Source organism: Miniopterus natalensis, chromosome 7 (genome assembly GCF_054644295.1).
Source record: "Miniopterus natalensis isolate mMinNat1 chromosome 7, mMinNat1.hap1, whole genome shotgun sequence".
Classification (NCBI taxonomy): Eukaryota; Metazoa; Chordata; class Mammalia; order Chiroptera; family Miniopteridae; genus Miniopterus; species Miniopterus natalensis.
Window position 1 is genome coordinate 49,800,468 of NC_142087.1, and position 13,256 is coordinate 49,813,723.

Genomic DNA, 13,256 nt, shown 5'->3' on the forward strand with positions numbered 1-13,256 from the left:
CAGTGAATATGACCCCACTGACCCATTGCTCAAGCCAGAAACTAAGTACATCTCCTTCATTTCATCCTTTCTGTCACCCCTAACATTTGATCCATTAGGTCCTGTTGATTCTATAACCGAGATATATCTCAGTCCATCTGAATCTGCCACCAACCTACCAGAACGGCCTCTTAAGTAGTCCCTCTACTCCCATTTATCTTCTTCAAACAATTTTCTACCTATGAGTCAGGTAGCCTTCTAAAATATAAATTAGATTAAGTAAATTCTCTATTTTAAGAATTTCAATGGCTTTTCACTGTTCAGCCTAGAATAACCTACAGGGGCCTGCCTGGTCTGGCATGAAAATGATGGTGGTTTGGATTAGGAAAGTTGTAATCGAGGTGATAGGAAATACATTGAAGAACGGCCTTGACCTTTCTTTGCAACTGGTATTCACTCTACCTGGAACATTCTCTTCCTCATTGTCCTATAGTTGCCTCCTTTCATCTTTAGGTAGCAATTTAAGTACCATTTCCTCAGGAATTCTGTCCTCAACCAACATGTTCTTTCATTCATTCATTCATTATTAGTTTATTCATCCTGCAGATGAATGCCTAATAATTGTGCCAAGCAGTGGTGATATGACAGCGAACAGAATAGTCCTTCTTGTTATGGAATTAATATTCAGGATAGAGAGGGGCTAGAGAAGGTCTGACAATAAACGAGTAAACAATTAAATATATGGTGAGTTAGTTGGCAGTAAATGCTCAAGAGAAAATAAAGCAGGGCAACTTAGGATAGGGAGTATAGGATGGGAGTGATGTTCTTTTACATAAGGAAAAACCCTGGGGCAGGCACATGCTTGGGGTATTCAGAGAAAAAGAAGGAGACCCAAGTGGCTAGAGAGAGGGAAAGAGGTAAGCAGTAAGAAATGAAGCCTGAAAGGTAACAAGGGATGCGATTGTGTTTGACCTTGCAGGCCATAGTAAGAATCCTGACTTTGCTTGAAATAGCCACTGGAAAGCTTAGGCAGAGAAGTGCTCTGCTCAGATTTGTATTTTTAAAAGACCACTCTACCTACTGTGCTGAAACTCTTGGAAGGAAATCACAGAATCAAGATTCGTTAGAAAGAGACGGCAACAACCCAGGTGAGTGAGTGGTAGTCGATAACCTATAGTTAGTTAGCTTTATTGATTAGGGACTCCTACTACCTGGTTTGACCGTAACAGGTTGGTAGCCAATAACTGAAAAAAATAAAACAAAAAACTTCAGGCAGTTTAGTAAAGTAACATTTAAAAAAGAAATTGGAAAAAGGGCTCTGAGCAATTGATTAAATTAAAATCTCATTTTAAAATGTCTTGAAAAAACTCAATAACTACAAATGGAGGATATTATTCAAAAAGTTTAAAAATCATACCAGTTTCTGTGCATGTGGTTGGTGATTGAGTTCAAATAAGACAAACTTCAGTTGCCCCTGGAACTTACTTTTCTTTTTTTTTCTTTTTTAACATATCTTTATTGATTTCAGAGAGAGTAAAGGAAGGGGGAGAAAGAGAGATAGAAACATCAATGATGAGAGAGTCATCAATGATGATCGGCTGCCTAGCCTGCAACCCGGGCTTGTGCCCTGACCAGGAATTGAACCCCGATCTCCTAGATCCTAGGTCAATGTTCAACCTCTGAGCCATGCCCGGCCGGGCCCTTTTTTTAAAAAAAAATATATATATGTATCTTTATTGATTTCAGAGAGAGGAAAGGAGAGGGAGAGAGAGAGACAGAAACATCAATGATGAGAGTCATTGATCGAACCCGCAACCTGGGCCCATGTGCCCTGACCGGGAATTAAACCCCGATCGTCTGGATCCCAGGTCGATGCTCAACTTCTGAGCCACGCCCGGCCCGGTTACTTTTCTTAATTTTACAAACAAAGCTTAATTATGACAAACTCAGTATGTCCCAGTGCTATGTCTGTGTCCCACTCATCTTCCCTCACATAAGACCTAGGACAGCCTCTGACTCAAGAACTTTTTCAGAACTGCTCAAAATGTCAAGCTCCAATTATTACTAAGATTCATACCTGATTGGACTCAGAATGTAATGTGTCACATTTCTCACAGAAAAATATATTTCTATACTCAAATTGGTAGACATCACTTTCAAAATGTCATTTTCTGCTTGATAAATTGTCAGTTTCTTTTGATCACATTTTTTTAAAAAAATATATCTTTATTGATTTCAGAGAGAGGAAAGGAGGGGAGAGAGAGATAGAAACATCAATGATGAGTCATTGATCAAGCCCGAAACTGGGCCTGTGCCCTGACCAGGAATTGAACCCCGATCGCCCAGATCCTAGGTCAACGCTCAACCGCTGAGCCACACCCGGCCGGGCTTGATCACATCTTAAATTGGGTTCTCCTAGAGGTAGACCCTGAAACAGAATTTGAGGACAATCTAGAGGGGGAGGGTAAGTGAAGGAACTACTGGTAGGGACTGGGGAGATGGAAAAGGGAAAGCAGCTGATGAAATGTATGCTATCAGCCAGTTACCACCATGGGCAGTTGAAGCTCAGCCCTCCTGGAGAAAACCCTGGGAACCAGTGTAGTTCAACTCAGGCACTGCAGAGTAAAAGCATCCCAGAAATGAGGGAAATTGTGTATTTAGACAACAGCTAACACCAGTTAATAGTTAAGGGTTGCCTCTGGGGACAGAATTCCCTGCGCCTGCTGTACAGATGGGTAAAGTGGCTATGGCACCAGTGAAGTAAAGAAGCACAAGCATTGACAGTTAGAATTTGGGTGTGTGGGCACAGAAATGATAAGGGAAAAATATGGAGAGGGCACCAACAGGGTCTCTTACAACCACTGGTATACTCGGCAGCACTGTCTGGTAAAACATGCTACAAGAAACCTCAGAAATTTCTGATTTAAAAGGTCTTTCTTGAACATTCTGCTGTAAATAAGAATGGGCATAAGCTAAAATATTGATAGATTGGATAATAAAACCCAATGGTATGAAATAGGAAAATTTTCAGGTCCCCTTTGTAATTAATAATGTACCTTTCTGATATTGTGACATTTATGTTAATTAGATGCTTATGCTCATAGAGTGTTAGTCATATAATCACTCTTCTATAATACATGACTTAGCTTTACTGTTACACAGTTAGGAATGACCTTAACAGATAATTGATTTTGATGTCTATTTACTTCCAGAAAGAAGGGCTATGAGTCAATTAGAGTCATCATTTTTGGTAGACATAACTACAACATTTTAATAAGTTATTTCTAACCATCATGCCAGTTCCCTCAGTCTCTAAGGCATGTTCTTGCACTTAGTTTATTTATAAAGGTACACCAAAAAATTTTCTTGTCATTAGTTGGATATGTAAGCAATTAAATAACAAATTTTGAATTAATGTCTGATGCACAGAGGTCAGCAGAATGACAAGCAAAACTCAGTAATTCTTTCTTTTCTTTTTTTTTTTAATATATCTTTATTGATTTCAGAGAGAGGAAAGGAGAGGGAGAGAGAAAGAGATAGAAACATCAATGATGAGAGAGCCATTGATCAAGCCCGCCACCCGGGCATGTGCCCTGACTGGGAATCGAACCCGGATCGCCTGGATCCTAGGTCGATGCTCAACCGCTGAGCCATGCCCGGCTGGGCAGTAATTATTTCTTGAATGCATGAATAAATGCCATCCATTCACTACTCAATTTTTCTAAAATCCATCCTTGCATTGACAGTCTGCGAGAACTGAGCCCCCAGATTACATCATATTGCTTGTCAAATTCCCACTATTCCTAATAAAACTTCCTTTTCTGAATTGCTCTTTGGAACAATGATGCCTCTTCTCAATGTATGGGACATATTTAGTAAAACATATGTTCATGATATTCTTAGTAAGTAATTGAGTAGGTTTTCTTAACTTTATACAAACTAGTTATAAAATCCAAAAGAGGAACATCATATGTAATGGTACAACATTAAAAGCTTTCTTTATGAAACAGAGAAATAAAATAACAATGCTCACTATCAAAGTTGCATTTAACACTTTACCAATGGTACAAAAGTAGAAGGGAAAGGTTATAGGGATTGGAAAGAAAGAAACAAGACAATCATTATTGTCAAATTAAATAACTGTGTAGTTAAAATCCAAAAGAATCTTCAGAAATATCATTCAGATTAAAAATAGGGGTTTAGCCATATGAACAAAAAAACAAAAACTCATAGTCACAGACAACAGTATGATGGTTACCAAAGGGAAAGAGGGATGGGGAGAGGTAGAAAAAGATAAAGGGGGTAAAATATATGGTGACAAAAGGAGAATTGACTTTGGATGCTGAACACACATGCAATATACAAATGATGCCTTATAGAATTGTTCACTTGAAACCTATATAATTTTATTAACCAATATCACCCCAATAAATTTAATAAAATTTGAAAAAAATAGGTAGGTTTAGCAAAATTGTTGGATACAGAAATCAAAAGCCAAAATCAATTGTATTTCCATATGAAAGAAAATAAATGTTAGAAGCTATAATTAAAGAACATGTATAATTTATAATAGTATTAAAGAATAAGCCTTAAAAGGGTTTCTGTAAGACCTTAATAGTGAAAAAATAATAAAACTTTATTAAATAAGACCTAAAATATAAAAGAATGTTCCTTGTTTGTATGTTTCAATACATGACTCAAAATTGAGATTTCAACAATTCTTCCTAGTTTATTTAAAAATATTGTGCAATCTTAATCAACTTCCTAGTTTGCTTGTGAAAGGGGCGATTCTAAAATGTACAGGAAATGCTATTGGCCGAGAACAGCCAAAACACTCTAGAACTGAACAAGGTGGGAGAACTTGCTCTATCGGATATCAAGACTTGCTATAAAGCTATGCAATTAAGACAGGTTAGGACTAACATAAGGATAGACAAATAGACAAAAGGAAAAAGAGAGAAAATTTCCAAATGGTTAATAAATATATGGAAAGATATTCAACCTAAAATAATCAGGAAAAGGAATATGAGATACAAGTATCTATCCTACAAATTGGCTAAAGTTTAAAGTCTGCCATTACTTTTGGGGTCAGTGTTGGTGAGCAGGAACACAGGCTTACTTCATTTTGGACTTTGGACGCTCAGAGCTGTAAGATAATGAGTTTGTGTTGTTTTTAGGCACTAAGTTTACAATAATTTGCTAGCAAAGCAATAAGGAACTGATAGCAGGATTGTTTATAATAGCCTTTCTATGTAAAAATATAATCATTCTCAATTGCAAAAAAAAAATTTTTAAGTAAAAAACAGTTGCCACACATATGACAGAGGTTAATTTCTCTTACATATGAACAGTGTTTATAAATCAATAATAAAATCAGTGACACAGTAAAGACAAGGAAGTAAATGTTCACAAAAAAAAAAAAAAAAAAAAAAAGCAGAAATGGCTAAATTCACTACTCCATGAAGAGATGCTAATTTTATCATATTTTTTTAAAAGTTCACATTTACCTGTTGACATTTCTCCCTAAGCTACCCCTTAGGCCCAGGTTAATTTCCCTGGCTTAGTAGTACTTAAAATTCAGCCTGTGATCTCAGAATTACCTGGAAAGCATATTAAAAATGAATGCATTCTAGGGCTCATCCCCAGAGATTCTGATCCTGCAAATCTGGGGTCAAGAATCTGCCTTTTCTGCATACTGGACCATATACTTTTTTGTGCAAGTGATCCAAGAAATATGTTTCAAAAAGCACTGTCTAGCTTTTGACTTTTTTATTTCTGAATTTTGTTCCAAATGACTTCAGCCTAGCCCATTCAGATCCTGCTAGATGCACAACTAACAGCGTCAAAGGTACACTATATACACATTACAACTTTGCCAAAGAGGTGCACTGCCACTGCCATCCAAGCAGCCAGAGTGACAGCTAAGTAATTATCACACTGAGGAACTGTTGCCACTGAGGTCACCACCAGGAGTCAAGAGGCACACTAAGGTGACATTTTGGGGGATAAGTAAGCACCAAGTACATAATAAGTCTGTAAGTAATACACTTTAATTAAAACAAAGCTGGAAGCCATGTGATGCTTTCTGCACCTTATTTGAATGACATCCCACACTGAGGACATGAAGTCACAGAGAGAATCAGCAAGACACCTCTGACAGGGTCTATTATTTTAGGGTGTAAATTAACATCATCCTTGTGGTATTAACAGAACTCTGTAGGAAACTGACATTTAACCTCCATGATTTCTAACACCCACTAAATAACCTGGTTTGCTGGCACCCTTATCTCTATACACAAATTGGCTTTAATGAGGAGACAGGTTGTTTACCTTCAGTGCCATTATCTTAAGGTGAACAGTCAGGCACGTATTCACAGCAACTGCCCTAGGTCAAAATCAAGACAAGCTTTGTTTATCTTTTGTCCATTTCCTGAGGCCCATGCCAATGAAAATTCTTCTGCTTAAGTCAACTCCAGAGCCTACTTGCCTACTGCATTGGACAAACATAGTTTCGGTCCATAAATATTTTTAAAATTTCCTTCCCTCTAATACAGCCTTGGGTACTTCAGTAAATATCATCATTAGCCTTAAACCATCATAACTTTATGGAAAAGTTTGCTCTAACATCATTTTCATACTATTTGGCCTGTAGAGATTATATTTCCATTTTTTAAAAAGAATTTGTAATTCAACATGTTGAATTAGCTGTGTCCTATGGCATCCCTATAAAATATTAGTGTTAGGGCACTTACTCTGTTTTAGATGGATACAATATAGAGAATGAAAATGTCTCACTACTTTGGAGGTGGGATGAGACAATATTACAGAAGCACAAGAACAATAATTAAATATCAAGAGCATCCCTGAAATTCAATGTACACTTCCACATGAGCCAATGAAATGCTACTGGCTTGATACCGGACATAAATAGGAAAAACATAAATAACAGGACAAAATCCTGCTTGTAGAGCCAGCTATTAAGCTCAATAATTTGGTAAACTATAAAATAGGTAAAGGTTTTCTTTTATATAAAAAAAGATAGCAGTCAACCATAAACTCTTTTCTATTTTGCCTTCATATATCTAGCCAATACCAGGAAGTGGTTTGGTATTTATATAAATTGACTATAAATCAGGAGGTAGAATTATTTCCCTATCTTCAGCACTAATAAATTGTACCTATACCTATAAAATGCATAGGAGAGAAGTTAGAGAGGAGAGGTTGGGTTGGATCATCTCTAGGGTATCTTTAAACATTAATATTTCATGCTTGGTTTCTATGATGGCTGGTACCCCACAAGAGAAATGGAAGTAGCTGCTATTTATCTATCTGAGCTCAGAACCATGATCAAACTTTACCTTGAAGAAAGTTTAAATTAAAATCCTTTGGGGATTTTATTTTTGAGATCATCCCCCAACTATCTCAAAGAGTAGGTACAAATGAGGTTCCAGAACATCAAGTGCTACTTCTCAGTTATTTCAGACTCCTTACATCTAGATGATGATAATCTCCAGATTCAAATGCGAGGGACCACTGAAATCAGGAGTTACAAGTGGGAAAATCTGGAGGAATCACCTAAATGATCTAGTACCTATTTCTGTTGCATGTTGTTTCTTTTCTTTGAAACTCATCCTATGAATAACAACTCAGGTAGATTAAAAACTTTATATTTCAGAAGAAATCAACAAATCCTAGTATAAACACAAAGGATGGAAACCCTTGTAAAAAGATGCAGCAAATGAAGAATATAATTCTCCCCTTGTGAAAAACAATAACACACAGGGATTTAGACCTGTTTCATTAATTCTCTTAGGCAAGTTAAATTATTCTAATTCAACATTAACTGAAATAAAACAAAAATAATTTTTTCTTTAGCTGGCTAAACAATGGTCAACTTTTTGTACAATGACTCTTAGTATAATACACTATTATAGGTTGCTTCAGAGCCTGCTTGGAAGTAGTTATGGAAATACAACCATCATTAGAGCCACTGACTTCTGCCAGATCCCTTCCTTCTTAAGCTCTGAATGACCCATTGTTAATAGCCACAAATCAACTAAAGAATCCCTGTTGAATTCTTTCTCTACTGTCCTGTGGTGACTCTCATTGCAATTAAAGGTCTCCCACATTTATTTCTGTTTGATGGCCCAGAACATAGTACTAGAAGCACTGAAGCTTCTCTATATTCTCTACCATCTTCTCATATTCCCCTTTAGATGCAGACACCAAAAAGAATTTTATGTACATGGGCCATGATAAACTGGGTGACACACAGAAAGACAGTATCAGCCACATATCTTTCAAACCTTTTATTTGAGACACTTTGTATTCTCCTCCTGTGTTTCTATAATTCAAATCTTAAACAGTATTGCACATTAAATTTCCACATGACAAAAACCATCTCCATAGCTGTTTGTGATATATTTCTAGAAATAGAATAATACACAGTTAGCCAAGGAATATCCCCACTCACTGATCCAGTGGAAATTCTTATAGTCCTTCTTTATTCCAAAATAAGTCAAAGGCTTTGTAGAAAAATAAAAACAAAGGCCACAATGCAGTTATAGTCAATAAGAAGGCCTTTGGTAGGCTGGACAGGAGAGAATCACTTCACACCGCAGCACCAACTGGAAAATGCTGCTGCACCCCAAGAGCCCAAAGCTCACTGGCACTATTAATAGAGGTTATATCTCAAGAGTAAAAATAATTTCATGCTGTTCTGACCTAGCTATAAAAGAAAAATTTTCTATGGCAGAGACAATTGTCACATTTCAAACCTCTGGGCAAAAATTCATGAAAATAAAAAACAATGAAAGCTCAGTTGTAACTGATATAAAACAGTTACAAAAGATTTTTAATGTTTATTTACTCACACATAGCATCCATAACTCTTGGTTTAAAGACCTGTCTAGCATATAATGAAATCGTGGGTTAATAAGCCACCCAGTGAATGTATGTCTGTTAGCATTCTAGACAATCTAGAGAACCACATACAAATATATTTTAAAACATGATACCATACATATGTTTTGTCTGGTCAGTTTAGATATTTTTTAATTAGGTCGATATTCTCAAGTATGTAAGATTTGGCTTAGGCAGACCTAGCCAAATACTATCTTTTTGTAATAATTCATTGTTTCCCATTGCTTATATATAATTTCCTGCTCTCTCATAAATATCTCAACATATAATTCATTTCTCTTTATATTAAGATACTATGCCAGCCTTCTAATTGTCTTGACTCTCTTATTCTCCCCCAAAATGCTAAACTAAAGTTCTCAGGACACTGAGTGCTATTTGGAAGACATTCCATTACTAGAATAGAGCCTCCTTATTTCCGAGTTGCAGTGATGGGGTAGTGAAGACAGGATACATTATCCCTTTAAAATTCCCCAACCAACTCATATTAATGATTGGAGAACATTTAATTACATTTTCTTTGTACGTTTGTTGAGGTTGCTGCCAGCCTGTAATTTTTTTTCATGAGGAAAGTATACCCTGTTCTCAACCCACACAAACAAAAGGGAAGCGAGAAATGAAAAAGGGAAGTGATTTTCAGAAATATCCAGATGCTGCTCTGGTCTCTTTCCCTTAAATTCTTGGGTGTCTAATTTCAGTTTCTTCCTAATAAATATTCATGTTTATTTAAACATGAATAACATTAAGTTTAAAAAGTCTTCCCAGGGCATGTGCTTTTTTATCAGTGGAAATGGCACAAGGAGTGAGAAAACTGTATTGTGGTTACCTTAAAACAATTTAGTTAATGTTATATCACATGGGTTCCACTGTATATTCAGGAAAAAAGATGCTAAACAAACATACTAGTGACATCAGAGTTTCTTTGTCTTAACCTTATTTTTTTCAGAACATCTTTAAAATAAAGAATGCAGCGCAACTGAAAGACTTCTTAAGGAGGGAAGCGGGAATCGTCCGAATTAAGAGATGAGAGTTTCATTTTCCTGTCTTCCTCCCTACACCATACTTCAGGCCTGGTGCCTTTTCACAATGCCCTCTGCTCAAAGAGTCATTCCTTGAAGTTAGTTTGGTAGTGGACATGTGTGTGTGTGTTGGCAGTATATGTAATTTTACTTTTACAATGTTGGCAGTAAGAAGCAGCCTACTAATTTTATTCAGCATGATGATAGGCCCTAGCATTTTAATTATTTTTCATGTTGTGAGTAATTTATTATTCATTGGGTATCTTCCCTGTAAATCTTGTCTTCACACTGTAAGATTTTTCTTTGGTGTCCAACAAAGGGTTTCACTGCAATAAGAATCAAGGTGTGTCCATGTTCTTACCCAGAGCCCAAACAATGCCAGCCTTCCAGACCAGTTTGGGGTGGAGAAACAGAGTCATTATAGAACATCTTCATTCCTCTGCCCAGAGAGAACCAGAGTGAGCACCCATGCCTTTCTAAAAGACCATCTCCAGGCACATCTTGCTGCAGAGCTGAACTCAGGAACCCGAGGACTAGGACTAAAATCAAATCTCACTGGGGTTTGCGTGCAAGAGAAACCCGAAGAATGGATTGGCTCCTTTTCAGGAACATTTGCCTTTTGATCATTGTAATGGTGAGTAAAACTTAAAGGCCTGGGAGGGAAATGCAGCCTTGAAGCCTTGTCTCTTCTGTCAGTTGGACTTTCTACATGGGATTTAATCCATCTGTAATCCCTTCCTGCAAAAACAATTTTCTGAGTTCAGCCTCTGGTGATTTCAAAGGGCTCTCCACGCCTGAGGGACTAAATGCTAGAGAGCAGCAGGGAAAGAATCTGGCTTTGTTAGACTTAACTAGCATCAGAAGAAACATAATCTAATTAAGATTAAATGCTAGAACAATTCTAAAATGTATAATCAGAAAAAAAAGTAATTTATCTATTTTATTAAGTATATTTTATTAAGTATATTTCTTATACCTAAGTCAGACAGGTAGCTAGCTATCAGAATTCCCATTGGGTTCTAAATTTGTAGGGAAGCAAAGTGGATCAAGCCCTTCTCTTTTAAATAGTAATTCCCCTGTGGCTTTCTTTCAAGGTAGAGGCCTGGTAGCTGGGTCAAAGTTGCATCGCAACTAATTATGGAATATTTAAGTCACATGAACATTTTTTCCAGTCAGAAATGGCAAAAGAAAAAGAAGAAAACCAAGCCATCAAGAAACTCCTCCTAAAATTATTAAAGCATTTCTATAGTTCAGGAAGGAAACATTTAGATAATCTATTTTTTTTAAGTCAATGTGACATTTTGCATATTATACTCTTTTCCTCCAACCTCCCGGTGCCCAAGGCATGACATGTTTCTAGTTAGGCATCATGCACACTGGTGTCCTACCCTGAGAAGAGGTAAGTCCGCTCCTAATGCCAGGCCTTAGAGGAACAAAAATAAGGTTGGTCAATTCACCAAACTATTGGCCATTTGATTAGGAAATTCTAATGAAAGGATCAATAAAACTGGGTTAGACTAGATTAGATTAAAGTCTATCGATGATCAAATGACAGAACAATTCAATCTGACTTATCCATCTCCAAGTCCACTTCTTGTATATCCCAAGGTAGAAATATCTATGTTTTCACCCTAATTCATAAATCTATTTACCAATTTTTGGTACAAGTTAATACTAGAAAGGTGTTTCCTTTTACTTCTTTGCATTTTTAAAGTAAACCAAGTATTTATCTCTTTTCTATAACTTAATAAACAGCTGTTTAGTAACCGTTCATTTTGTGTTGGTTACCGCACTAGATACTGGAGACAAAAAGGTGAATAAAATATATTCCTTATTTTAATGAAAACAGGGCCCTGGCCCATGTGTTCAATTCCCGATAAAGGGCACACACCTGGGTTGCAGGTTCAATACCCAGCCGGTCAGAGTGCATGTGGGAGGCAACCAATCGATGTGTCTCTCTCACATCAATGTTTCTCTTTCTCTCTCTCTCTTTTTCTGTCTCTTCTTCTCCCTCTCTCCCTTTACTCTCTCTGAAAACCAATGAAAAAAACATCCTCTAGTGAGGATTAACAATAACAACAACAAAAAAAACAGTTAAGAAAAAATAAGAGGAAAGATGAGTAAATGGTTAGAAAATCGTACATATTTTTTTCAAAGCAAATAAAGGCAAATAACCTCTTGGTGGCTGCACCTCAGTCTCCCAGCCATGTCCACAGTAGTGCTACAACAAAAATTTGGAAAATGATTTTCCCCCTATTATCAGGGTGGCATTATACAGGAGGGAGCTGATTATCAATTCTAAAAGGCAGAGGACAGCTGAAGCTGGACAGATATGGGAATACATGGTGTCCAATCAGTCCAGCAGATACCCTTCTTCTAGGGTCCACATCAATGGACTGCAGAAGCAGTACAGGAGCCTAACCTGCCAAAGGGCACACAGCCCATGCTTGGAAGGAACAGTGATAGAGCATTCCATTCTCTGAGCTGGGGAGACAGATTATTAAACCAGACCATTACTGAGAAATATTTGGAAACCAAAACAGTCCAAATAGAAGGACAATGCCTTCTTAGAAGGATCATCATTTACTTGCATTACTAAAGAAAGAGGGACAAATTCCATTCAGCTTTTCATAGAAATGAAAGACCTTCTACTACTCTCCTTTCACTAACCTCCTGTGGGGTATCTCCATGTTTTGACTCAGATAAACCTTGTGTTTCTGTAAGGAAAACTGATTGTATGCATCAAGATTTTTGAGGTATCTTCTGGGCACTAAATTTCACCTCCTATTCCTCTTTGCACAGGTACATTTTATGACAATGTTATTGAATTGAAGAGTGAATTTTCTTCTCTTTGATCTTGAAGGAGTATTATAGATCAGATTCTTAGAATCTCTTTTTGGTAGTATGGATTTATTATCCTTCATAATTTTAGTGTTTTGATCATTTCTCCCCACAGATATGAAAGTGTTTGTGTTTTACCTCTCATGGTAATTGTGGCAGACTTGGGCTCTTTTTGAATTTCTAATATATCTCTGAAGATATCAAGTAATAATTTTTGCAATCAGGAAGTAGAGATTTCTAGCATGTGTCAAGAACTGGACAAATGCAAGAATGTTTAAGGGGAATCAATATACTATCATGGATGTTGTAGAAAATAAGCATTCCTGCTTCTCTTTCATTTCCCGAACTTCAACTCTGCCCCTTTTTCATTAACTAAATCAAAGGCTGTCTGGGGCATTATTGCAGCTTACACCAGTGAGGGTGTGGCAGCCTCTCAGAGACTTACGGGTGCTCTGTGTCATCTATATCTTAACCACAAAGAGTACTTTAAACAAGGTT